The sequence below is a fragment of the Cetorhinus maximus genome, chromosome 8 (assembly GCF_964194155.1).
Source record: "Cetorhinus maximus chromosome 8, sCetMax3.hap1.1, whole genome shotgun sequence".
Lineage (NCBI taxonomy): Eukaryota > Metazoa > Chordata > Chondrichthyes > Lamniformes > Cetorhinidae > Cetorhinus > Cetorhinus maximus.
Window position 1 is genome coordinate 141,199,493 of NC_135886.1, and position 27,860 is coordinate 141,227,352.

A 27,860-nucleotide genomic window follows, 5' to 3' on the forward strand; every position below is an offset into this window, starting at 1 on the left:
TGAGTGGGGCAGTTAGTGCGGCAGTGAGTGGGGCAGTGAGTGGGGCAGTGAATGGGGCAGTGAGTGGGGCAGTGAGTGGGGCAGTGAGAGGGGCAGCGAGTGGGGCAATGAGGGTGTTAGAGTGGGGCAGTGAGAGGGGCAGTGAGTGGGGCAGTGAGTGGGGCACTGACAGGGGCAATGAAAGGGGCAATGAGTGGGGGCAGTGAGTGGGGCATTGAGTGATGCAATGAGTATGGCAGTGAGTGGGCCATTGAGTGGGGCAGTGAGAAGGGCAATGAAAGGGCAATGAGTGGGGCAGTGAGTGGGTTAGTGAGTAGGGATGTGAGAGGGGAAGCGAGTGGGGCAATGAGGGTGGAAGAGTGGGGCAGTTAGTGCGGCAGTGAGTGGGGCAGTGAGTGGGGCAGTGAGTGGGGCAGTGAGTGGGGCAGTGAGTGGGGCAGTGAGTGGGGCAGTGAGTGGGGCAGTGAATGGGGCAATGAGAGGGGCAGTGAGTGGGGCAGTGAGTGGGGAACTGAGTGTTGCAGTGAGTGGGTCAGTGAGTGGGGCAGTGAATGGGGCAGTGAGTGGGACAGTGAGTGGGGCAATGAGGGGGCAGTGAGAGGGCAGTGAGAGGGACACTGAGTGGGGCAGTGAGTGGGGAACTGAGTGTTGCAGTGAGTGGGTCAGTGAGTGGGGCAGTGAATGGGGCAGTGAGTGGGACAGTGAGTGGGGCAATGAGGGGGCAGTGAGAGGGGCAGTGAGAGGGGCAGTGAGTGGGGCAGTGAGTGGGGAAAATGGATGGGGCAGGAAGTGGGGAAGAGAGAGGGGCTGTGAGAGGGCAGTGAGAGGCGCAGTGAGTGGGGCAGTGAGTGGGGCAGTGAGTGGGGCAGTGAGTTGGGCAATGAGGGTGGCAGTGAGTGGGGCAGTGAGTGGGGCAGTGAGTGGGGCAGTGAGAGGGCAGTGAGAGGGGCAGTGAGAGGGACACTGAGTGGGGCAGTGAGTGGGGCAGTGAGTGGGGCAGTGAGTGGGGCAGTGAGAAGGGCAGTGAGTGGGGCATTGAGTGGGGCAATGAGATGGGCAGAGACTTGGGCAGTGACTGGGGCAATGAGAGGGGGTAATGAGATGGGCAGTGAGTGGGGAAGGTGAGTGGGGCAGTGAGAGGGGCCATGAGTGGGGCAGTGAGTGGGGCAATGAAGGGGGCAGTGATTGGGGCAGTCAGTGGGGCAGTGAGAGGGGCAATGAGGGGGCCATGAGTGGGGCAGTGAGAGGGGCCATGAGTTGGGCAGTGAGTGGGGCAATGAGGCGGGCAGTGAGTGGGGCAATGAGAGGGTCAATAAGTGGGGAACTGCGTGTTGTAGTGAGTGGGTCAGTGAATGGGGCACTGAATGGGGCAATGAGTGGGGCAGTGAGTGGGGCAGTGAGAGGTTCTGTGAGTGGCGCAGTGATAGTGGCAGTGAGTGGGGCTGTGAGCGATGCAGTGAGCGGGCAATGAGAGGGGCAGTGAGTGGTAAAGAATGGGGAAGTGTGTGGGCAATGAGTGGGGCACTGAGAGGGGCAGTGAGTGGGGCATTGTACGGGACATTGAGAGGGTCAGTGAGTGGAGCAGTGAGTGGGGCAGTGAAGGAGGCATTGAATGGGGCAATGAGAGGGGCAGTGAGTGCGGCAGTGAGTGGGGCAGTGAATGAGGCATTGAGTGGGGCAATGAGAGGGGCAGTGAGTGGGGCAGTGAGTGGGGCAGTGAGTGGGGCAATGAGCAGGGTAATGATTGAGGCAGTGAGTGCAGCAATGAGTGGGGCAGTGAACGGGGCAGTGAGTGGGGCAATGAGTGGGGCAATTAGTGGGGCAATGAGTGGGGGAGTGAGAGGAGGAATGAGTGGGGCAATGAGTGGGGCTGTGAGTCGTGCAGTGAGTGGGGCAGTGAGTGGGGCAGTGAGAGTGGCAGTGATTGGGGCAATGCGTGGAGAAGTGAGAGGGGCAAGGAGTGGGGCAGTGAGTGCGGCAGTGACTGGGGCAATGAGTGGAGAAGTGAGTGGGGAAGTGAGAGCGGCCGTGAGTGGGGCAGTAAGTGGGGAAGAGGGGGGCAGTAAGTGGGGTATCGAGTGGGGCAGTGAGTGGGGCAGTGCATGGGGCAGTGAGAGGGTTAATGAGAGGGGCAGTGAGTGGGGTAACGAGAGGGGCAGTGAGTGGAACAGTGGCTGAAGCAATGAGTGGGGAAGAATGGTGCAGTGAGAGGGGCAGTGAGTGGGGCAGAGATTGGGGCAATAAAAGGAGGAAAAAGTGGGGCAGTGAGTGGAACAGTGACTGGGGCAATGAGTAGGGCAAGGAGTGGGGCAGTGAGAGGGGCCGTGAGTGGGGCAGTGAGTGGGGCAATGATGGAGGCAGTGAGTGGGGCAATGAGAGGGGCAATAAGTGGGGCAGTGAGTGGGGCATTGAGTGATGCAATGAGTGTGGCAGGGAGTGGGGCAGTGAAAGGGGCAGTGAGAGGGGCAGTGAGTGGGGAAGTGAGAGGGGCAGTGAGTGGGGCAGTGAGTGGGGCAGTGAAAGGGGCAGTTAGAGGGGCAGTGAGTGGGGGAGTGAGAGGGGCAGTGAGTGGGCCAGTGAGCGGGGCAGTGACAGGGGCAATGAAAGGGGCAATAAGTGGGGCAGTGAGTGGGGCATTCAGTGATGCAATGAGTGTGGCAGTGAGTGGGGCAAAGAGAGGGGCAGTGAGTGGGGCATTGAGTGATGCAATGAGTGTGGCAGTGAGTGGGGCAGTGACAGGGGCAATGATAGGGGCAGTGAGTGTGGCAGTGAGTGGGGCAGTGACAGGGGCAGTGAGTGGGGCAATGAGTGGGGCAGTGAGAGGGTCAGTGAGTGTGGCAGTGAGTGGGGCAGTGACAGGGGCAGTGAGTGATGCAATCAGTGTGGCAGTGAGTGGGGCAGTGAGAGGGGCAGTGAGTGGGGCAGTGAGTGGGGCAGTGAGAGGGGCAGTGACTGGGGCAGTGAGTGGGGCATTGAGAGGGGCAGTGAGTGGGACAGTGAGTGGGGCAGTGAGTGATGCAATGAGTGTGGCAGTGAGTGTGGCAGTGAGAGGGGCAGTGAGTGGGGCAGTGAGTGGGGCAGTGACAGGGGCAGTGAGTGGGCCAGTGACTGGGGCAATGAGTGGGGAAGAATGGGGCAGTGAGTGGGGCAGTGAGTGGGCCAGTGAGTGGGGCAGTGAGAAGGGCAAGGAAAGGGGCAATGAGTGGGGCAGTGAGTGGGGTAGTGAGTGGGGATGTGAGAGGGGCAGCGAGTGGGGCAATGAGGGTGGAAGAATGGGGCAGTGAGTGTGGCAATTAGTGCTGCAGTGAGTGGGGTAGTGAGTGGGGATGTGAGAGGAGCAGTGAGTGGGGCTGTGAGTGGGGCAGTGCGTGGGGCACTGAGAGGGGCAGTGAGTGGGCCAGTGAGTGGGGCACTGACAGGGGCAATGAAAGGGGCAATGAGTGGGGCAGTGAGTGGGGCAGTGAGTGATGCAATGAATATGGCAGTGAGTGGGGCAATGAGAGGGGCAGTGAGTGTGGCAGTGAGTGGGGAAGAATGGGGCAGAGTGGGGCAGTGAGTTGGGCAGTGACAGGGGCAATGAGTGGAAGAATGGGGCAGTGAGTGGGGCAGTGAGTGGGGAAGAATGGGGCAGTGAGTGGGGCAGTGAATGGGGAAGAATGGGGCAGTGAGTGGGCCATTGAGTGGGACAGTGAGAAGGGCAATGAAAGGGGCAATGAGTGGGACAGTGAGTGGGGCAGTGAGTGTGGCAGTGAGTGGGGCAGTGAGAGGGGCAGTGAGTGGAGCAGTGAGAGTGGCAGTGAGTCGGGCAGTGAGTGGGGCATTGAGAGGGGCATTGAGAGGGGCAGTGAGTGGTGCAGTGAGTGATGCAGTGAGTGGGGCAGTGAGTGGGGCATTGAGAGGGGCAGTGAGTGGGGCAGTGAGTGGTGCAGTGAGAGGGGCAGTGAGTGCGCAGTGTGTGGGGCATTGAGTGATGCAATGAGTGTGGCAGTGACTGGGGCAGTGAGAGGGGCAATGAAAGGGGCAATGAGTAGGGCAGTGAATGGGGAAGTGAGTGTGGCAGTGAGTGGGGCAGTGAGAGGGGCAGTGAGAGGGGCAGTGAGTGGGGCAGTGAGTGGGGCAGTGAGTGGGGCAGTGAGAGGGGCAGTGAGTGTGGCAGTGACAGGGGCAGAGAGTGATGCAATGAGTGTGGCAGTGAGTGGGGCAGTGAGAGGGGCAGTGAGTGGGGCAGTGAGAGGGGCAGTGAGTGTGGCAGTGAGTGGGGCAGTGAGAGGGGCAGTGAGTGTGGCAGTGACAGGGGCAGTGATTGGGGCAGTGAGTGGGCCAGTGAGTGGGGCACTGACAGGGGCAGTGAGTGGGGCAATGAGCGGGGCAGTGAGAGGGGCAGTGAGTGGGGCATTGAGTGATGCAATGAGTATGGCAGTGAGTGGGGCAATGAGAGGGGCAGTGAGTGTGGCATTGAGTGGGACAGTGAGAAGCGCAATGAAAGGGGAAGTGAGTGGGGTAGTGAGTGGGGATGTGAGAGGGGCAGTGAGTGGGGCAGAGTGGGGCAGTGAGTGTGGCAGTGAGTGGGGCAGTGAGAGGGGCAGTCAGTGGGGCAGTGAGAGTGGCAGTGAGTGGGGCAGTGAGAGGGGCAGTGAGCGATGCAGTGAGTGGGGCAGTGAGTGGGTCAGTGAGAGTGGCAGTGAGTGGGGCAGTGAGTGGGGCAGTGAGTGGGGCAGTGACGGGGCAGTGAGAGGGGCAATGAGTAGGGCAGTGAATGGGGAAGTGAGTATGGCAATGAGTGGGGCAGTGAGAGGGGCAGTGAGTGGGGCAGTGAGAGGGGCAGTGAGTGGGGCAGTGAGAGGGGCAGTGAGTGTGGCAGTGACAGGGGCAGAGAGTGGGGCAGTGAGTGGGGCAGTGAGTTGGGCAGTGAGAGGGGCAGTGAGACGGGCAATGAGTGGGGCAGTAAATGGGGCAATGAGAGGGGCAGTGTGTGGGGCAGTGAGTTGGGCAGTGAGAGGGGCAGTGAGTGGGGCAGTGAGTGGGGCACTGAGAGGGGCATTGAGTGGGGCAGTGAGTGGGGCAATGACAGGGGCAGTGAGTGATGCAGTGAGTGGGGCAGTAAGTGGGTCAGTGAGAGTGGCAGTGAGTGGGGCAGTGAGTGGGGCAGTGACGGGGCAGTGAGAGGGGCAATGAGTAGGGCAGTGAATGGGGAAGTGAGTATGGCAGTGAGTGGGGCAGTGAGAGGGGCAGTGAGTGGGGCAGTGAGAGGGGCAGTGAGTGGGGCAGTGAGTGGGGCAGTGAGTTGGGCAGTGAGAGGGGCAGTGAGACGGGCAATGAGTGGGGCAGTAAATGGGGCAATGAGAGGGGCAGTGTGTGGGGCAGTGAGTTGGGCAGTGAGAGGGGCAGTGAGTGGGGCAGTGAGTGGGGCAATGATGGGGGCAGTGAGTGGGGCAATGAGAGGGGCAATAAGTGGGGCACTGAGTGTTACGGTGAGTGGGGCAGTGAATGGGGCACTTAGTGGGGCAGTGAGAGGGGCAGTGAGATGGGCAGTGAGTGGGGCAGTGAGAGGGGCAGTGAGTGGGGCAGTGAGAGGTGCAGTGAAGTGGGCAGTGAGTGGGGCAGTGGGTGGGGCAGTGAGTGGGGCAGTGAGTGGGGCAGTGAGAGGGGCAGTGAGTGGGGCAGTGAGAGGGGCAGTGAGTGGGGCAGTGAGAGGGGCAATGAGTGGGGCAGTGAGTGGGGCATTGAGTGATGCAATGAGTGTGGCAGTGAGTGGGGCAGTGAGTGGGGCAGTGAGAGGGGCAGTGAGTGGGGCAGTGATTGGGGCAGGGAGGGGGCAGGGAGAGGGGCAGTGAGAGGGTCAGTGAGAGGGGCAGTGAGTGGGGCAGTGAGAGGGGCAGTGAGTGTAGCAATGAGTGGGGCAGTGAGAGGGTCAGTGAGAGGGGCAGTGAGTGGGGCAGTGAGAGGGGCAGTGAGTGGTGCAGTGAGTGGGGCAGTGAGTGGGGCAGTGACAGGGGCAGTGAGTGGGGCAGTGAGAGGGGCAGTGAGTGGGGCAGTGAGAGGGGCAGTGAGTGGTGCAGTGAGTGGGGCAGTGAGTGGGGCAGTGACAGGGGCAGTGAGTGGGGCAGTGAGTGGGGCAGTGAGTGGGGCAGTGAGAGGGGCAGTGAGTGGGCCAGTGAGTGGGGCAGTGAGAGGGGCAGTGAGTGGGCCAGTGAGTGGGGCAGTGACAGGCGCAATGAAAGGGGCAATGATTGGGGCAGTGAGTGGGGCAGTGAGTGGGGCAGTGACAGGGGCAATGAAAGGGGCAATGAGTGGGGCAGTGAGTGGGGCATTGAGTGATGCAATGAGTGTGGCAGTGACTGGGGCTGTGAGAGGGGCAGTGAGTGGGGCAGTGAGAGGGGCAGTGACTGGGGCAGTGAGTGGGGGAGTGAGAAGGGCAATGAAAGGGGCAATGAGTGGGGCAGTGAGAGGGGCAGCGAGTGGGGCAATGAGGGTGGAAGAGTGGGGCAGTGAGTGTGGCAGTGAGTGTGGCAGTGAGTGGGGCAGTGAGAGGGGCAGTGAGTGGGGCAGTGAGAGGGGCAGTAAGTGGGTCAGTGAGTGGGGCAGTGAGTGGGGCAATGATGGGGGCAGTGAGTGGGGCAATGAGAGGGGCAATAAGTTAGGCAGTGAAGGGGAACTGAGTGTTGCGGTGAGTGGGGCCGTGAATGGGGCAATTAGTGGGGCAGTGAGAGGGACAGTGAGTGGTGCAGTGAGTGGGCCAGTGAGTGGGGCAGTGAGAGGAGCAGTGAGAGGGGCAGTGAGTGGGGGAGTGAGAGGGGCAGTAAGATGGGCAGTGAGTGGGGCAGTGAGAGGGGCAGTGAGAGGGGCAGAGAGTGGGGCATTGAGTGATGCAATGAGTGTGGCATTGAGTGGGCCAGTGAGAGGGGCAGTGGGTGGGGCAGTGATTGGGGCATTGAGTGATGCAATGAGTGTGGCATTGAGTGGTGCAGTGAGTGGGGCAGTGAGTGGGGCAGTGACAGGGGCAGTGAGTGGGGCAGTGAGTGGGGCAGTGAGAGGGGCAGTGAGTGGGCCAGTGAGTGGGGCAGTGAGTGGGCCAGTGAGTGGGGCAATGAGAAGGGCAAGGAAAGGGGCAATGAGTGGGGCAGTGAGTGGGGTAGAGAGTGGGGATGTGAGAGGGGCAGCGAGTGGGGCAATGAGGGTGGAAGAGTGGGGCAGTGAGTGGGGCAGTTAGTGCGGCAGTGAGTGGGGTAGTGAGTGGGGATGTGAGAGGGGCAGTGAGTGGGGCAGTGAGTGGGGCAGTGAGAGGGGCAGCGAGTGGGGCAATGAGGGTGGAAGAGTGGGGCAGTGAGTGATGCAATGAGTGGGGCAGTGAGTGGGGCAGTGAGAGGGGCAGTGAGAGGGGCAGTGCGTGGGGCACTGAGAGGGGCAGTGAGTGGGGCAGTGAGTGGGGCACTGACAGGGGCAATGAAAGGGGCAATGAGTGGGGCAGTGAGTGGGGCATTGAGTGATGCAATGAGTATGGCAGTGAGTGGGCCATTGAGTGGGGCAGTGAGAAGGGCAATGAAAGGGGCAATGAGTGAGGCAGTGAGTGGGGTAGTGAGTAGGGATGTGAGAGGGGAAGCGTCTGGGGCAATGAGGGTGGAAGAGTGGGGCAGTTAGTGCGGCGGTGAGTGGGGTAGTGAGTGGGGATGTGAGAGGGGCAGTGAGTGCGGCAGTGAGTGGGGCAGTGAGAGGGGCAGCGAGTGGGGCAATGAGGGTGGAGGAGTGGGGCAGTGAGAGGGGCAGTGAGTGTGGCAGCGAGTGGGGCAGTAAGAGGGGCAGTGAGTGGGGCAGTGAGTGGTGCAGTGAGAGTGACAGTGAGTGGGGCAGTGAGTGGGGCATTGAGAGGGGCAGCGAGTGGGGCAATGACGGAGCAATGAAAGGGGCAATGAGTGGGGCAGTGAGTGGGTCAGTGAGAGGGGCAGTGAGTGTGGCAGTGAGTGGTGCAGTGAGAGGGGCAGTGAGTGGGGCAGAGTGGGGCAGTGAGAGGGGCAGTGATTGGGGCAGTGAGTGGGGCAGTGAATGGGGCCGTGAGAGGGGCAGTGATTGGGGCAATGAGTGGGGAACAGTGGGGCAGTGAGTGGGGCAGTGAGTGGGGCAGAGGGGCAGTGAGAGTGGCAGTGAGTGGGGCAGTGAGTGGGGCAGTGAGAGGGGCAGTGAGAGGGGCAGTGAGTGGGGCAGTGAGTGGGGCAGTGATTGGGGCAGTGAGTGGGGAAGTGAGAGGGGCAGTGAGAGGGGCAGTGAGAGGGGCAGTGAGTGTGGCAGTGAGAGGGGCAGTGAGTGGGGCAGTGAGAGGGGCAGTGAGTGGGGAAGTGAGAGGGGCAGTGAGAGGGGCAGTGAGAGGGGCAGTGAGTGTGGCAGTGAGAGGGGCAGTGAGTGTGGCAGTGAGAGGGGCAGTGAGTGGGGCAGTGAGTGGGGCAGTGAGAAGGGCAGTGAGTGGGGCAGTGAGTGGGGCAGTGAGTGGGGCAGTGACAGGGGCAATGAAAGGGGCAATGAGTGGGGCAGTGAGAGGGGCAGTGAGTGGGCCAGTGAGTGGGGCACTGACAGGGGCAATGAAAGGGGCAATGAGTGGGGCAGTGAGTGGGGTAGTGAGTAGGGATGTGAGAGGGGAAGCGAGTGGGGCAATGAGGGTGGAAGAGTGGGGCAGTGAGTGGGGCAGTTAGTGCGGCAGTGAGTGGGGATGTGAGAGGGGCAGTGAGTGGGGCAGTGAGAGGGGCAGTGAGCGTTGCAATGAGTGGGGCAGTGAGAGGGGCAGTGAGTGGGGCAGTGAGTGGGGCAGTGAGAGGGGCAGTGAGTGGGGCAGTGAGAGGGGCAGTGAGAGGGGCAGTGAGTGGGGCAGTGAGAGGGGCAGTGAGCGTTGCAATGAGTGGGGCAGTGAGAGGGGCAGTGAGTGGGGCAGTGAGTGGGGCAGTGAGTGGGGCAGTGAGTGGGGCAGTGAGTGGGTCAGTGAGAGGGGCAGTGAGTGTGGCAGTGAGTGGGGCAGAGACAGGGGCAGTGAGTGGGTCAGTGAGAGGGGCAGTGAGTGGGGCAGTGAGAGGGGCAGTGAGTGGGGCAGTGAGAGGGGCAGTGAGCGTTGCAATGAGTGGGGCAGTGAGAGGGGCAGTGAGTGGGGCAGTGAGTGGGGCAGTGAGTGGGGCAGTGAGTGGGGCAGTGAGTGGGTCAGTGAGAGGGGCAGTGAGTGTGGCAGTGAGTGGGGCAGAGACAGGGGCAGTGAGTGGGTCAGTGAGAGGGGCAGTGAGTCGGGCAGCGATTGGGGCAGTGAGTGGGGCAGTGAGAGGGGCAGAGACAGGGGCAGTGAGTGGGGCAGTGAGTGGGGCAGTGAATGGGGCCGTGAGAGGGGCAGTGAGTGGGGCAGTGATTGGGGCAATGAGTGGCGAAGAGTGGGGCAGTGAGAGGGGCAGCGAGTGGAGCAATGAGGGTGGAGGAGTGGGGCAGTGAGAGGGGCAGTGAGTGTGGCAGCGAGTGGGGCAGTAAGAGGGGCAGTGAGTGGGGCAGTGAGTGGTGCAGTGAGAGTGGCAGTGAGTGGGGCAGTGAGTGGGGCATTGAGAGGGGCAGCGAGTGGGGCAATGACGGGGCAATGAAAGGGGCAATGAGTCGGGCAGTGAGTGGGTCAGTGAGAGGGGCAGTGAGTGTGGCAGTGAGTGGTGCAGTGAGAGGGGCAGTGAGTGGGGCAGTGAGTGGGGCAGTGAGAGGGGCAGTGATTGGGGCAGTGAGTGGGGCAGTGAATGGGGCCGTGAGAGGGGCAGTGATTGGGGCAATGAGTGGGGAAGAGTGGGGCAGTGAGTGGGGCAGTGAGAGGGGCAGTGAGAGTGGCAGTGAGTGGGGCAGTGAGTGGGGCAGTGTGAGGGGCAGTGAGAGGGGCAGTGAGTGGGGCAGTGAGTGGGGCAGTGATTGGGGCAGTGAGGGGGGGAAGTGAGAGGGGCAGTGAGAGGGGCAGTGAGAGGGGCAGTGAGTGTGGCAGTGAGAGGGGCAGTGAGTGGGGCAGTGAGAGGGGCAGTGAGTGGGGAAGTGAGAGGGGCAGTGAGAGGGGCAGTGAGAGGGGCAGTGAGTGTGGCAGTGAGAGGGGCAGTGAGTGTGGCAGTGAGTGGGGCAGTGAGTGGGGCAGTGAGTGGGGCAATGAGAAGGGCAGTGAGTGGGGCAGTGAGTGGGGCAGTGAGTGGGGCAGTGAGTGGGGCAGTGACAGGGGCAATGAAAGGGGCAATGAGTGGGGCAGTGAGAGGGGCAGTGAGTGGGCCAGTGAGTGGGGCACTGACAGGGGCAATGAAAGGGGCAATGAGTGGGGCAGTGAGTGGGGTAGTGAGTAGGGATGTGAGAGGGGAAGCGAGTGGGGCAATGAGGGTGGAAGAGTGGGGCAGTGAGTGGGGCAGTTAGTGCGGCAGTGAGTGGGGATGTGAGAGGGGCAGTGAGTGGGGCAGTGAGAGGGGCAGTGAGCGTTGCAATGAGTGGGGCAGTGAGAGGGGCAGTGAGTGGGGCAGTGAGTGGGGCAGTGAGAGGGGCAGTGAGTGGGGCAGTGAGAGGGGCAGTGAGAGGGGCAGTGAGTGGGGCAGTGAGAGGGGCAGTGAGCATTGCAATGAGTGGGGCAGTGAGAGGGGCAGTGAGTGGGGCAGTGAGTGGGGCAGTGAGTGGGGCAGTGAGTGGGGCAGTGAGTGGGTCAGTGAGAGGGGCAGTGAGTGTGGCAGTGAGTGGGGCAGAGACAGGGGCAGTGAGTGGGTCAGTGAGAGGGGCAGTGAGTGGGGCAGTGAGAGGGGCAGTGAGTGGGGCAGTGAGAGGGGCAGTGAGCGTTGCAATGAGTGGGGCAGTGAGAGGGGCAGTGAGTGGGGCAGTGAGTGTGGCAGTGAGTGGGGCAGTGAGTGGGGCAGTGAGTGGGTCAGTGAGAGGGGCAGTGAGTATGGCAGTGAGTGGGGCAGAGACAGGGGCAGTGAGTGGGTCAGTGAGAGGGGCAGTGAGTGGGGCAGCGATTGGGGCAGTGAGTGGGGCAGTGAGATGGGCAGAGACAGGGGCAGTGAGTGGGGCAGTGAGTGGGGCAGTGAATGGGGCCGTGAGAGGGGCAGTGAGTGGGGCAGTGATTGGGGCAATGAGTGGCGAAGAGTGGGGCAGTGAGAGGAGCAGTGAGTGGGGCAGTGAGTGGGGCACTGACAGGGGCAATGAAAGGGGCAATGAATGGGGCAGTGAGTGGGGCATTGAGTGGGGCAGTGAGAAGGGCAATGAAAGGGGCAATGAGTGGGGCAGTGAGTGGGGTAGTGAGTAGGGATGTGAGAGGGGAAGCGAGTGGGGCAATGAGGGTGGAAGAGTGGGGCAGTGAGTGCGGCAGTGAGTGGGGTAGTGAGTGGGGCAGCGAGTGGGGCAATGAGGGTGGAGGAGTGGGGCAGTGAGAGGGGCAGTGAGTGTGGCAGTGAGTGGGGCAGTGAGAGGGGCAATGAGGGTGGAGGAGTGGGGCAGTGAGAGTGGCAGTGAGTGGGGCATTGAGAGGGGCAGCGAGTGGGGCAATGACGGGGCAATGAAAGGGGCAATGAGTGGGGCAGTGAGTGGGGCAGTGAGTGTGGCAGTGAGTGGGGCAGTGAGAGGGGCAGTGAGTGTGGCAGTGAGTGTGGCAGTGAGTGGGGCATTGAGAGGGGCAGCGAGTTGGGCAATGACGGGGCAATGAAAGGGGCAATGAGTGGAGCAGTGAGTGGGGCAGTGAGTGTGGCAGTGAGTGGGGCAGTGAGAGGGGCAGTGAGTGTGGCAGTGAGTGTGGCAGTGAGAGGGGCAGTGAGTGTGGCAGTGAATGTGGCAGTGAGAGGGGCAGTGAGTGGGGCAGTGAGTGGGGAAGAGTGGGGCAGTGAGTGAGGCAGTGAGAGGGGCAGTGAGTGGGGCAGTGAGAGGGGCAGTGTGAGGGGCAGTGAGAGGGGCAGTGAGTGGGGCAGTGAGAGGGGCAGTGAGTGGGGCAGTGAGTGGGGCAGTGAGAGGGTCAGTGAGATGGGCAGTGAGTGGGGCAGTGAGTGGGGCAGTGAGTGGGGCAGTGATTGGGGCAGTGAGAGGGGCAGTGAGAGGGGCAGTGAGTGGGGCAGTGAGTGGGGCAATGACAGGGGCAATGAAAGGGGCAATGAGTGGGGCAGTGAGTGGGCCAGTGAGTGGGGCACTGACAGGGGCAATGAAAGGGGCAACGAGTGGGGCAGTGAGTGGGGTAGTGAGTAGGGATGTGAGAGGGGAAGCGAGTGGGGCAATGAGGGTGGAAGAGTGGGGCAGTGAGTGGGGCAGTTAGTGCGGCAGTGAGTGGGGTAGTGAGTGGGGATGTGAGTGGGGCAGTGAGAGGGGCAGTGAGTGGGGCAGTGAGAGGGGCAGTGAGTGGGTCAGTGAGAGGGTCAGTGAGTGGGTCAGTGAGTGGGTCAGTGAGTGGGGCAGTGAGCGGGTCAGTGAGAGGGGCAGTGAGAGGGTCAGTGAGTGGGGCAGTGAGTGGGGCAGTGAGTGGGTCAGTGAGTGGGTCAGTGAGTGGGGCAGTGAGAGGGGCAGTGAGTGGGGCAGTGAGTGGGGCAATGAGTGGGGCAGTGAGTGGGGCAGTGAGAGGGGCAGTGAGTGGGGCAGTGAGTGGGGCAGAGAGTGGGGCAGTGAGTGGGGCAGTGAGTGGGGCAGTGAGAGGGGCAGAGAGTGGGGCAGTGAGTGGGGCAGTGAGTGGGGCAGTGAGAGGGGCAGTGAGTGGGGCAGTGAGAGGGGCAGTGAGTGGGGCAGTGAGTGGGGCAGTGAGTGGGGCAGTGAGTGGGGCAGTGAGAGGGGCAGTGAGTGGGGCAGTGAGTGCGGCAGAGACAGGGGCAGTGAGTGGGGCAGAGACAGGGGCAGTGAGTGGGGCAGAGACAGGGGCAGTGAGTGGGGCAGAGACAGGGGCAGTGAGTGGGGCAGAGACAGGGGCAGTGAGTGGGGCAGTGAGAGGGGCAGTGAGTGGGGCAGTGAATGGGGCCGTGAGAGGGGCAGTGAGTGGGGCAGTGAGTGTGGCAGTGAGTGGGGTAGTGAGAGGGGCAGTGATTGGGGCAGTGTGTGGGGCAGTGAGAGGGGCAGTGAGTGGGGCAGTGAGTGGGGTAGTGAGAGGGGCAGTGATTGGGGCAGTGAGTGGGGCAGTGATTGCGGCAGTGAGTGGGGCAGTGATTGGGGCAGTGAGTGGGGCAGTGAGAGGGGCAGTGAGAGGGGCAGTGAGTGGGGCAGTGAGTGGGGTAGTGAGAGGGGCAGTGATTGGGGCAGTGAGCGGTGTAGTGAGTGGAGCAGTGAGTGGGGCAATGGGTTGGGCAGTGAGTGGGGCAGTGAGTGGGGCTGTGAGAGGGGCAGTGAGTGTGGCAGTGAGAGGGGCATTTCACAGGACAGTGAGTTGGGCAGTGCGCAGGACCCGTGTTGAGCCATCGTCAAAGACATGATTCGTTCCAGCAGGGAGCTCTGGGAAGCAGACAGCAGAATTCACACAAGTGAATTGAATGATGGGTTTAACCAGGGGCAGTTTAACCTACAGCCTGTAATCGACAAGACATTAGCCCAGGCTCCAATAGCGTGTGAAAATCCACGATCCAATAACTCAGGGTGGAATGAGAAATGGGCCCTATGTCAGGTTTTGGAGGGAGGGGAAGGTAGTGGAGCCGTTGGATGTAGAACCTGAAGCTGGGTCCAGGAGCGGTGGGATGCACCGTTTATGTTCAGTTCTAGTGGTTACATAAGCAGAATTGACCATACAGTGTACCAGGTCATCACTGATAAATCTGATAAAATAATCCTGATGGATCCACAGAACCAGGAGTAGGGCCATTGGCTGGTTTTGACCCTCCTCCCTAACCCAGTGGCACTGAGGCTAACTCCAATCATTGAAATAACCCAACGCATCACAGGCCATGAATCAACACTGGGATCTTCTTGGTTTAGGTGGCTGAGATCTCACTGCTTTAACTAGAGGATATACAAGATTCCTACCGATGGCTCTGGCCCCAGGATGAGGGACCCACAAGTCATGAGTTGAGATCTCATCACATTAAGTTCCCAAATTTGAATTCAATATATTTAAGAATTTGTGAGTTGGCATCAGCTCAACAACCTGGAAAAGTTGTCGGACTGTCAGTGAAAACCTGACTGCTTCACGAATAACTTTCCAAACATACCCAATCAGAGATAGGTGACTCCAGTCCCACATTATGGCCAGAATTTAACGCCCCCCACCCCAGGGAGATTTTTGTCATTTGATCAGTTGGGGAGGGTGCTGGTTGGGGAGCCACCACCTTCCAGTCTCTGCCCGATTACACCCGGAGAGGGGAGGCCCCTGGACGGCCTTCCAGACCCAATGCTAATGGAGTCCCTTAAGTGGGTCATTAATGTGGGGTCTCCCCGTGCGGCCAACCTGAGCAGCAAAGCCTGTCAGGGTTGCTTGTGGGCTTCCAGGGGGCGGCCCCTCATTCAAAGGCTCTCAGCGCCTAATTGATGGACCCAACATTTGGGGCAGGGTCCTGCTGAGGGCCACCCTCCTGTTCTTGCTGCCCCACGACCACCCCACTGCCCCCGCACCCAACCCCCGCCCAGCGAACTCCCTCCCGCTATCACTCACCAGTCCTGGGGCCCTGGGCGATCCAGGGCCTTGGGTCGGTGCATTACCCCAGCAGCAGCTACCACCACCCCTACCCCCTCCCTCGTACCCCCGCAGGGCTGCCGAGCAATGAAGACTTGCCTCTGATTGGCCGGCAGCTCTCAGTGGCTGGAATTTCCGCCCCTGAGGCCCTTAACCCTGGGGAAGGCCCATCTCGGCCCAGAGCCTGGGCCCAGGTGCTTAACGCAGAGGGAGTTCTCAAAGAGACAGCGTGGGACTATCTTAAAGCCCTTTAATATGACCCTAGAATGACATTCAGTGTTACAAATCACAGCCTGGAGTATCCCGAAAGGGCGCGGTTGGTGAGTTCGGCCAAAGTATCCTAAGAACTCCATTTGCATTCACCAGAAAGGGAAAATCTGGAGGGTAAAGCATCTTAATTTGCACCAAGTCCCACACCCCTATCACCCCTGTGCTCGCTGACTTTACCTTGGCTCCCAGCTAAACCCAGCTCAGTTTTAAAACTCTCATCCTTGTTTCCAAATCCCCTTCATGGCCTTGTCCCTTCCCCCCATCTCTGCAATCTCCTCCAGTCCCACAACCCCCCCCGAGATATCTCCTCTCGTCTCGTTCTGACCTCTTGAGAATCCCCGATTTTAATTGTTCCACCATTGGTGGCCGTGCCTTCAGCTGCTTAGACCCTAAGCTCAGAATACCCTCCCTAAACCTCTCCGCCTCTCAACCTCATTTTCCACCCTTTAAGACACCTCTTAAAACCTACCTATAGAGCCTTTGATCACCTAATATCTCCTTAATTTTGTTTGTAGGCACTTCTGTGAAGCAACTTGGGACATTTTATTCTGTTTAAGGTCCTACATAAATGTAAGTTCTTGCTGCTGCTGGTTTAGGAAACCAGCCGATCAAATCAGGGTGCAGGTTAAGCACTGATTTCATGTCATATTCCGTCTTTAACCCCTCTTTATGCATGAAAATTAAAATCTGAAAGTACCATTTATGCAAATTCGGCACAGAACATTTAAAAAAATGCAATCATGGAGGCTTTTAGGTTTTAATGAAATCATTCTGAAGCAGTACAAACTCAGTCACTCACAGAGAGTGCGTCAGACGTCTCCTTACGCTGAAATTGTTCTCAAAATTGTTTTAAAATATCGCTCTCAAACTGCAAAACTTGGACTATGAGCTTCTGTTGCTCCGAAAATTCCAGGTGTGAATTTACAGCCTGTTCGAAACTGTAGGAAATTCTCACGAGTTGTGCACTTAGACCATAAGACCATAAGATATAGGAGCAGAAATTAGGCCATTCGGCCCATTGAGTCTGCTCCGCCATTCAATCATGACTGATACGATTCTCAACCCCATTCTCCCGCCTTCTCCCCATAACGTTTGATCCCCTTACCAATCAAGAACCTATCTATCTCGGTCTTAAATACACTCAATGACCTGGCCTCCACAGCCTTCTGTGGCAATGAATTCCATAGATTCACCACTCTCTGGCTAAAGAAGTTTCTCCTCATCTCTGTTCTAAAAGGTCTTCCCTTTACTCTGAGGCTGTGCCCTCGGGTCCTAGTCTCTCCTACTAATGGAAACATCTTCCCCACGTCCACTATATCCAGGCCTTTCAGTATTCTGTAAGTTTCAATCAGATCCCCCCTCATCCTTCTAAACTCCATCGAGTATAGACCCAGAGTCCTCAAACATTCCTCATATGTTAAGCCTTTCATTCCTGGGATCGTTTTCGTGAACCTCCTCTGGACCCTCTCCAGGGCCAGCACATCCTTCCTGAGATACGGGGCCCAAAATTGCTCACAATATTCTAAATGTGGTCTGACCAGAGCCTTATAAAGCCTCAGCAGCACATCCCTGCTTTTATATTCTAGTCCTCTCGAAATAAAATGCCAACAATGCATTTGCCTTCCTAACTACCCACTCAACCTGCAAGTTAACCTTAAGAGAATTCTGGACTAGGACTCCCAAGTCCCTTTGCACTCCAGATTTCTGAATTCTCTCCCCATTTAGAAAATAGTCTATGCCTCTATTCTTCCTACCAAAGTGCTTAGATGAAAGGGCGGAGATATGTTAATGAGCAGAGGAAGAATTAGGTGGCGATTTCACAAAGGTTCAAGGAAACATGCGCTGAAGTCACGGGCATGAGAATTCCCTTGAGCTTTTGTGCCAAAAGTAATGTCACAATTCCGCCATTGTTCCGGTGAAGTCTTCAGGAAATTCCAAGCCAATTGCTTTGGGAAGAAGGCATTCCATCACCCCCTTTGCAGCACGCCTAGGGAATTAGGAATAAGGCCCAGCCTTGCCAGCAATGCCCGCATCCCAAAAACAAATATTACACCATTGGAAACTCTTGTTGGCTTGAGCAAGGCAATGATACTGGGTGTAATTTGTACATCACACCAGCAGATGGCAGGATAGCCACACTGAAAATCAGCAGCATGGCCTTGTGTGTGTGTGTGTGTGTGTGTGGGAACAGCTCTCCATCACATGAACCTGTGTCCATACAGCTCGGAATAATTACCTCGAGGGGCTTCGCAAAGGCGTAATTGGACTAATTGGGGCGCCAAGTCAAACAAACAGCTCGTAGGAATGTATACTGCAGTTTCACCAAAGTAATGCCAGGGATCAAAGGGTTAAATTACGAGGGAAAGCTACGTAAACTTGGCTGATATTCCTTTGAGTTCAAAGGGTGGTTCTCGTTGAGGGATTTAAGATGATGAAATGATGCAAGAGGCTCGATTAAGAGAAACTATTTCCTCTGGGGGTGTCCAAACCAAGGAGTCAGAACTTTAAACTTGGAACCAGTCTGTTCAGAGGTTATGTCACAGAGAGCATTGGAAATCTGGAACTCTCCCTCCGGAACAGGCTGTGGGTGTCAGCGATAGTTGGAGATTAAGACTGAGATTGATAGATTTCTGTGCCCCAGCCACAAAAGTCTGTATTTCAGTAATTGTCTGTAAATTTTAATATTTGTGTGTCACAATCTACCGTTTGATTTTCAAAGGTAAGTAGCAAAATGAGGAGGTTCGATCCCTGTGTTAAATTTGCGCACACATGGACGTTAGATCGAGGTTTTAAGGGTGAATGTTCCTGGGGGTCTGTCCCACTCCCTCACTGTTTTACAGGTGAGGCTGCATCTGGAATACTGTGTACTCCTTATACTCCTTATTTAAGGAAGGATGTAAATGCATTAGAGGCAGTTCAGAGAAGGTTTACCAGGTTAATACCAGGAATGGGCAGGTTATCTATGAGGAAAGGTTGGACAGGTTAGGCTTGTATCTGCTGGAGTTTAGAAGAGTAAGAGGAGACTTGATTAAAACATTTAAGATCCTGAGGGGTCTTGACAGGGTGGATGTGGAGAGGACGTTTCCTCTTGTTCCTCAAGTGCGAGAGCAGATGGGTAAAATGACCATCGGCCATAATGGCGGCTTTTCATGCTGCATCGTCCCAAACCTGCTGCGTTAATTCTGCATTCCCGGGAAACACGCTGTTTCCATGGTGGACGGGCTATCATTCGCCTGCCACACCATCACCTCGCCGCTTCAGCACACTGGGATCCATATTTAAAGTGCAGCCACGCTCACACCTCTCGGTGCATCCAGCCCATGACAGCTGCACAGAAGACATGGTCCTGAAGGCAAGAAGACTGTAGCCCCCCAGGTTCAATGACGCATCCCTCGAACGCCTTTTGGACACAGTGGAGACTCACTGTGATGTCCTCTACCCTCACTCTGGCCGCAGGATGGGCATCAACCTCACTAACCTGGCTTGGGAGGCGGTGGCAGCGCCAACGCCCTGCAAAAGAGGACAGTCACCCAGTGCTGCTACAGGATGAATGATCTCCTCTGTTCCTCCAGGGTAAGTCACTCTTCTCATCACTCCCAACTCACATACTCACAGGGCCCTCACTCACTGTCGGTTCAAGGGACATCACCATTCACTCCCTCACATTCACCTTCATTGTCCTCATCCCGTCCATGGGACCACTCACCACCCACACAGGCCAGACATACTTATCATCCGGCCTGGCAGGCGTCCTGTTTACACCCTCTCCATCTTGATTCATGCAGGACAAGCTGGCACACAACAAGAGGGAGAGGTCACAGGAATGCCTGAAATCAAGGTCTTCAAGGACTTTGAAAACAGAGCCATCCAGCTGGCCGGCGATGACCGGGACCGGTCCTGTGCTGATGGTGAGGTCGGGGCTGCTCTACCAAGTGAGGATCCAGCAGTGCAACGTCCATCAGACAACCATGCTGTGAGTGATGTGTCCTGTCTCACAGGCCACTGCCATGCACTAATTATCTCCCCTTCCACAGGCACATCTGGGAAACAGCCGACAGAGTCCACGACCCAGGGCCTCCAATCAAGCCCCGAAGAAACCTCAGAAGAGGAATCTGAAGGCACCCTCCCTGAGGTCCCGTCACAGCGCTCACCCACACCCTCCACTGGCGCAGAGACACACACCTCGGAGGGGCCTAGCTTTACAGTGGCCTCGGGATCACAATCTGGTGAGCACATCACATTGTCTGATCCAGGCGGAGGCCGGGACTTCCCAGGTCCCCGGCACTCGGAGGACGACTGGAGGCCAGAGATTTGCTGAGTCCAAGTCAGATGATGAGCCTCTGGACTTGGCCATGTCACAGTTGCTGGAGCTGCAAAGGCAAGTTCAGGAAAATCGGGAAGGGATGTCCACTGCACTCCTCAGATTGCAAAGCACGGTGAGGTGATAGCGCCTCCATGCCAATGCACCGAGGTCAACACTGGCAGGATGGCGGCCGCCATGGGGACCTTGGTCCAGGACATCGCTCCTGCACTGCTGCACGGGCTCAACTCCATCACTGATACCATAGTTGGCCTCCAACAGTGTGTACGTGAGAGGGGTGCCGGGCAGCTCGATCTCACTCCAGCTACCCCTGTTCCTCATGGAGTCAGCCAGGGGCCCTCAGGCACCCATAGGGAGGAGGATCAGCAGGTGCACACCCGGGGGCCACCCGCCCAGGTGACTCCGGGCGTGTCGGCCCATCAGAATCCCCTCTTCCTGTGGCCTCAGCAGCTCCTGCTCCACAGGCCGAGGAGGGGGCCACAGCCACACAGCAGGACCCCGAAAGGAGGCCGGGGCCCTCCAGGTCTCGGCCCTCCAGAGGACGCCCATCAACGTCATCACAGACAGGGTGTAGCAGTCAGCAGGCTGCCTCCACCTCCACTGTGGATGTTGGGGGAGCACCAAGACATAGGGGCAGGGTTAGGAAAGTTAAAGAGAATTAGTTGCACAGCCTGGGCATGGGTGTTGATCACTTGTACACACTGTTCACTGTCATCATTAAACTCTCAAGAATGTCTCCCTGCCTATGGCTCCTTGTTCTGATGAGCAGTGTTCTTGTCACTCAGATGTGAAACCTTTCTGCACAAGATAAAGGCAGGTGTCTCAGTCCAGGGCCTCTTCCCTGTGTCTGTGCAGCCTTCAGACCAAAGTGATGGTCCAGCCTCACACTCCTGGAAACATTACTGATACCTGCACCTCAGCGGTGCTGGTCATTGCTGCCAGAATGTAGTGGGCAGGCGCCACAGAGTTCCCTCATTCTCTCTGTGTGCTCTCAGCACCTTTAAGATGGGGCTGGTCCCCATCGCACCAGCATCTGTGACCAGTAATGCTGTGCTCCTGAAGGGGTCAGGTGCTGAAGGTAGACAAAGCATCAGGTGCTTCTAAAGTTTCATGGCTGCTTCTCCATGATATGACCCTAATCACTGAGCGCAAGTGAGCTGCCCTCAGCCAGACAGGAGTCAGACATTCTCAGAGGCTGTGTGAAGATCTTGTCATCATCCTCCTGCGATCGAGCAACTATTAGGGCCTCCACTGCATCTCCATGACAGGAGCATTCTCACAGAGGGGTATGTGCACTGCCATAAGCCAGACAGGAGTCAAACGTCCACAGATGCAATGTGAGGATCTTATGGTGTCTCCTCAGAGCATGTCATCTTCATCCTCCACAAACCTAGCGGCTATGAGGGCCTCTCGAGCGCACCTACCTCATGTGGACAGTGCGAGGACTTTGTTGCTGTCATTATCACCTTCGAGGACCTCCTGAAGCTCACCCCATTGGCATCCTCCTCATCGGAGGAGACCTCCAACTCCTGCATCTCCTCCTCAGCCAGGTCCTGTCCCCGATCAGCGCCAAGTTGTACATGGCGCAGCAGGCGACAATGATGTGTGACACCCTCTGTGGACTGTATTGCAGGGCTCCACCAGGCACCGGAACCTCATCTTCAGCATCTCGATGGTCTGCTGCACCAAGTTGCGAGTTGCAGCCTGAGCTTCATTATACCTTCACTCTGCTGCAGTCTGAGGCCATGTCCTCTGTGGGTGGCCCTTGTCCCCGAGGAGCCATCCCTGCAGCTTCTGTGGACCTTGGAAGATGTCAGGGATCTGAGACTTACTGAGAACGTAGGAGTTGTGGACACTCCCTGGAAACCATGCGGAGACCTGCAGGATGTGTTTGTGGTGGTCGCACACCAGCTGCACATTCAGTGAATTGAATCCCTTATGGGTTGACATAGTTGACCGTGTGTTGTGATGGTGACCTGAGCGCCACATGAGTGCAGTCAACAGCACCCTGCACCTGTGGGAAACCCGAGATCTGGGCAAATCCAGCGCTCTTGCACCCTGGCTGTCCTGGTCCCGGGCGAAATGCACAGAGTTGTGTTGCCCTCACAAAGGTGGCTTCTGTGACCTCATGGATGTATTTGTGTGTGGAGGCTTGTGATATCCCACAGGGGTCACCTGTAGAGTCCTGAAAGGAGCCACTGGCATAGAAATTGAGTGCCCTGTCACTTTCAGGGCCACTGGCAGTGGATGCCCTCCATGTCCCCCTGGCGTCAAATCCTGCAGCAGGTGGCAGATGTGACCGACCAGTTCCCTGGACATGCGCAGCCTTCAGCAACACTGGTTCTCGGTCATCCGCAGGATTGAAAGATGGGCACCTATGGACCCTGAGTGTCGCCAGGCACCGACCAGCAACAGCTTGTTATGGCTCTTGGGTGGCCTATGTGGGAGCCCCATCAGCCCCTTCTTCCCTAGGGTGCTGCTCCTCCCTCTGCGCAGCCAGGAGCTTCACTTTCCCTATACCACAAGACATACAGCTAGTTCATCAGTCTCCATGATCCTGATGTTCTCATCCTGCTGGATAAAAGAGAGAGACGTGTGGGTTAGCAAGGGTGTACTCTCTTGGTTAAGTCTGAAGACTCCTTAATACATCCCAGAGGGTGCTGGTCACCCCTTGGATGGCCAGAGTTTAGTGCACCGCATGGCTGCCTGAAACCCCACCCACCTCCGCCCCACTCCACCGCACTGATTGGCGGCAGCTTTGCCCATTGGACTGCATGTTGTGCTCTCAGCTCAGGCACAGACATTCTCCTAACCCACACTGCAGGGCTGCACTGTTAGCTTGAACCATGGGGGAGACTGGTCCAAACCGGGATGATGACATTGCGAGGGGCAGTGAGCGCCTCCACCAGTGACTGCTCCATGGCCAGATTTAGCGAGGAGATTGTACAATGTGCCCAGTCGTCCAACTGTTCTGCAGTCCACTGAAACACTCATTAGTTTGCAGTCTGTGCCCAAGGGGTGAAAAGCTCTGGAGCACTTGGTGGCACTTTCATGCCTGTGCATTGCTTGAGTGGGCAGAGAAACTAGAGGCCCGACTTCAATCATGTCACCAGCTGCCCCCCCACCACAAAGTCACCTCAACTGCAGGACAGCTTTCCCCAAACCTCCCCCCCGCCCCCCCACCCCCCCACCCCACCTCACCCCACCTCCCCACCCCCCACCAAAATGCAGCTCAAACTTGAAGTCCAACAGGCGTCCTTCACAAGTGCTCTGCAACATTACTGTGCACTCACCTCCAAGACCCCCTCAAGATGCAGCCTGCCTTTTATATGCTGTTGTGAAACACATCGACATGCAATCTTGCGGATGTGGGCGGACGATCTAGCTGGGGGGGTGTGGATGAGTCCAGCGGGTTTGCCTGATAACGATAGGCTGATTTATTACAATGATGTTCCCGATGTCCGATGGTGGGAAACACAGCCCATCATCGACAGACTGAGCGGACAATCGCAAACTGGTTTTAGGGCATCGTGAAACTAGTTTCTGCCCTTCTCAGTGTATTGTCCACTCACACGCGACACCAGTGGGCATTGACAATTCTTTGAATATTTGTAAGGCAGAGCTAGAAAGATTCCTGATAAGGAGAGGGGTGAAAGGTTATCGGGGGGTAGTCGGGAATGTGGAGTTGTGGGTATAATCAGATCAGCCATGATCTTATTGAATGGCGGAGCAGGCTCGAGTGACCTACTCCTGCTCCTAACCTGTACGTTCATATGTAATCTTAGCAAAAGAGCAAGAGTGACTTGCATTTATATAGCGCCTTTCATACATCAGGATGTCCCAAAGTGCTTTACAGCCGATGAAGTAGTTTTGAAGTGTAGTCACTGTTGTAAAGTAGGAAAAGCAGCAGCCAATTTGTACACAGCAAGATCCCACAAACAACAGTGTGACAATGACCAGATAATTTATCCTTTTCCGTGGTGTTGGTTGAAGGATGAATATTTGTCTCCTCCGTAATAGTAGCTGTGTAATCTTTTACACTCATCTAAGAGGGAAGATGGGAAATCAGTTTAACGTCTCGTCTGAGAGATGCACCAGCCCCTCCCCCCTCCCCTGACAATGCAGCACTCCTGCAGCACTGCACTGGGAGCATCAGTGAACATTCAATGCTCCAGTCTCTGGAGTGAGCTGTGAACCCAGGACCTTCAGACTCAGGGGTGAGAGTGTTACACATTGAGAAACGGGAGCAAAAAATAACTCTGGAAAAATTTGGGCAATGCAGCTTCCATAGCCATAACACTGGATTTTCAGGTGACACATGTACACAAGTCCCCACTTCATGTCTTACTAACTCCCCCCTCCCTCTCCCCCCACAACTGTCCCGGGAACTCACTGCCTAACCATCAGTCCACTGGCATGACTCTCAGGAATTTTTTGCCTCTGGATTTGAGCTTCATGGTGTGTTTTTATTGTGGCCAGTAGGTGGTGGTAGTGCTCTTGTGCTGAGACCAGGGACCAACACGGTAACAAGGGAAAATCCTCCTCAGATTATAATTCAGAGTATGAATGGTGCGAGTGAATGTGAAGCCTTTTTGCTCCTGAACCAGGAAAGTTCCTTTGTCTTATTCTGTACAATATTTCCCAAATATGGGATTTTTGTTTCTGTTGAATTACAATTGACTGCGTGACACGTTTTAACATTTTTCTAAGCCTCCCAGTTGCGTTGTGCATGTAAATATTTACAATGTGGCAGACGCTGGATTATTCTGCCTGAGCTTTTTCTCCCCTACAGCAGCAGCTTGCATTTATATAGTGCCTGTGACATCCAAAGAGGCATTACAGGAGAATAATCAGACCAAAGGATGGTCAAAGAGGTGGGTTCTAAGGATGGCCTTAAAAGGTGAAAAGCGAGGTAGAGAGGCGGGGAGGTTTAGGGGGGGAATTCCTGAGCTTTTGGGTCCAGGACGCCCATGATGGAGTGATTATAAACAGGGATAGAGCAGAATTAGAGAAGCGCAGATATCTCGCACGGTTGTGAGGTTGGCTGAGTTTACAGAGAAAGGGAGGGGAGAACCATGCAGAGATTTGAAAACAAGGATGAGAATGTTAAAATTGAGGTCGATTTTTGTTAGCCAAAGGTATTAAGGGATATGAGGCAAGGGTGGGTATATACAGTTAGGTTGCAAATCAACAGATTAACAACCTTCTGAGTGAATAAATCCTTCCTCATCTCTGTTTTAAACGGGCGCCCCCTTACTCTGAGATTATTCCCTCTGGTCCTAGACTCTCCCACAAGTGGAAACAACCTGTCAGCATCTACCCTGTCAAGCCCCCTAAGAATCTTATATGTTTCAATAAAGTCCCCTCTCATTCTTCTAAACTCCAATGAGTACAGGCCCAACCTACTCAACCTCTCCTCATAAGAAAATCCCTCCATCTCCGGGATCAACCTAGTGAACCTTCTCTGGACTGCCTCCAATTCCAGTATATCTTTCCTTAGATAAGGGGACCAAAACTGTTCACAGTAATCTAGGTGTGGTCTAACTAGTGCCTTGTATAGTTTTAACAAGATTTCCCTATTTTTATGCTCCATTCCCTTTGAAATAAAGGCCAACATTCCATTTGCCTCCCTATTACCTGCTGAACTTGTATGTTAGCTTTTTGGGATTCATGCACGAGGACACCCAAACCCCTCTGTGCTGCAGCTTTCTGCAGTCTTTCTCCATTTAAATAATATTCAACTCCTTGATTCTCCCTGCCAAAATGCATAACCTCACATTTTCCCACTTTATATTCCATCTGCCAAGTTTTTGCCCACTCACTGAACCTGTCTATATCTCTCTGTAGACTTTGCTTCAGCCTCACCACTTGCCTTCCCAACTATTTTTGTGTCATCTGCAAATTTGGTGATGGTACATTCACGTCCCTCATCCAAGTCATTAATATATATATTGTAAATAATTGAGGCCCCAGCACTGATCCCTGTGGCACTCCGTATCCCAACTCCCTGTTTTCTATTAGTTAGCCAATCCTCTATCCATGCTAATATATTACCCCCAACACCATGGGCTCTTATCTTATTAAGTAGCCTTATGTGTGGTACCTTATTGAAAGCCTTTTGGAAATCCAAATATGTTACATATACTGATTCCCCTTTATCTATCCTGCACGTTACCTTCTCAAAGAATTCTAATAAATTTGTCAGGCATGATTTCCCCTTCATGAAGCCATGCTGACTCTGTGTGATTATATTATGCATTTCTAAATGTTCTGCTATTACATCCTTTATAATAGACTCTAATATTTCCCATTGATAGATTTTAAGCTAACTGGCCTATAGTTACCTGTTTTTTGTCTCCCTCCCTTTTTGAATAAGTGTGTTACATTGGCAGTTTTCCAATCCTCTGGGACTTTTCCAGAATCCAAGCATTCTTGGACGATTACTACCAGTGCATCCACTATCTCTACAGCTGTTTCCTTTAATATTCTAGGATGCAACCCAGCAGGTCCAGGTAGCTTGTCGGCCTTTAGCCCCATTAGTTTCCCTGGTACTTTTTCTCCAGTGATAGTTACTGTATTTATTTTGTCCCCACCCTCCACCCCCCCAGCTCCCCCACTTTGCCTCATGATTATTTTGCATTTTTGGAATGCTATTAGTGCCTTCTATTGTGAAGATTGATGCAAAGTATTTATTCAACTCCTCTGCCATTTCCTGGTTCCCCATTAGTTGTGCCTTATAGATGGTGGACAGGCTTTGGGGAGTCAGGTGGTGAGTTACTCACTGCAGAATTCCCAGCCTCTGACCTGCTCTTGTAGCCACAGTATTTATATGGCTAGTCCAGTTCAGTATCTGGTCAATGGTAACCTCCAGGATATTGATAGTGGGGGATTCAGTGATGGTAATGCTATTGAATGTCAAGGGGCAATGGTTAGATTCTCTCTTGTTGAAGATGGTCATTGCCTGGCACTTGTGTGGCATGAATGTTACTTTCCACTTGTCAGCCCAAGCCTGGATATTGTCCAGGTCTTGCTGCTTTTGAACATGGTATCTCAGGAGTCGCGAATGGTGCTGAACATTGCAGCGATGTCCCAGGACTGAAATGATTGATCTCCAACAACCACAACCATCTCCCTTTTTGAGAAAGTATGGGAATGTATTACTGAACCTAGAAAACGTTTTCAGGAACCATTGCAGTATCGTTCTCCTCTTGTTATGCTGTTCAGAAAATGGATTTATTTGAAAAAAATAACAATTGTTTTTAAATTGGAAAATAAATCAACCTCAAAACATATTTTAGGTCCCTGGTGGTACTTTTGCCATTCTCAGGTCAATTAGAGGATAACTACTGTTAGCCACGTTGGGAGGTCAACCAGAGACAAAATGATTTTATGCACATCCAGATGTCAATTAGAGCCTATTGCTGTTAGTCGCATCCTGAGGTCAAGAGAGCCTAAATGCCAATTTTATTTAGGTACTTCTTGAGGTCAACTGCAGCCCAATCACCAATTGTTATTAGCACAGGTTGCAGTCAATTAGAGTTTCCTTGATGTGAGCCACATCATAAGGTCAACCCAAGCCAAATTGTTGTTCAAGACATTCTGAAGTTCAATCAGAGCCCAAATGCTGTTAACCACTTGCTGAAGTCAACCTGAAGCCAAGAATTACTGGCTGCATTCTGAACATCAACTAGAATCCATTTGCTGTTAGGCACTTTCTGAGGTAAATCAGAGCCCAATTACTAGTGGGCATGTTGTGAAGGCCAATCAGAGCCCAACTGTTGTTGGACATCCCCAGAGATGAATCAGAGCTCAATTGCTGTTAGGCATATTCTGAGGTCATTCAGAGCCCAATTGCTATTAGGTACAGTCTGAGGTCAATAAGATGTTCAATACTCCTTGGAAGACATTAATTGCCTATTAAAAACAAAAAGCCACTGCGGATGCTGGAAATCCAAAACAAAAACAGAATTACCTGGAAAAACTCAGCAGGTCTGGCAGCATCGGTGGAGAAGAAAAGAGTTGACGTTTCGAGTCCAACATGACCCTTCAACAGAACTAATTGCCTATTCCTTGATTCACTGTCTGTTCAACTGTGAACTGTTGCCGTTTCATTTTGAAAGAAAGGAGAGAATGAAAAAAAAAAATTATATGGCATTTTAAGCCAATTGGGTGTTAGTGTGACTGAAATTATGGACGTGTGACATGTTCAGGTGTGACTGGTTTGCGAAACACAATTTATTTTGTAAATGGCAGTGCCAATGGTGTTGCTTTTTATACATCGGATGATTGGGTGATATAGGACAGGGGTGTTACACTATAATGCACATAATGTTTGTTAATGTGAAGCCTTATCATTTTATTTTAACAGTTCTTCTTTTCAACCCAGTCCCCAATTTTTAACGCTGAAATACTTGGCTTTTTCTATCTGAGCTGCAAGTTAATCCTGATGTAAGCTATTGTATTTGTCTTTGCCACACAATGCTTCACAGGAAAAGTGACAATTATTACCATGAACTGAGCTGTCCATGGCCTTTCCACTTAGCAGGATTACTCCCCACCTCAAAATATAAACACCACAAATCCTTCAGACTTATCTTAAGTTGAGCTTTTTAAAGAGAGTCGGAAAGAATAAGCAAATGGTCTCAGATGATGCAACTAATCCAGACTGGGTGTTCAGGAAAG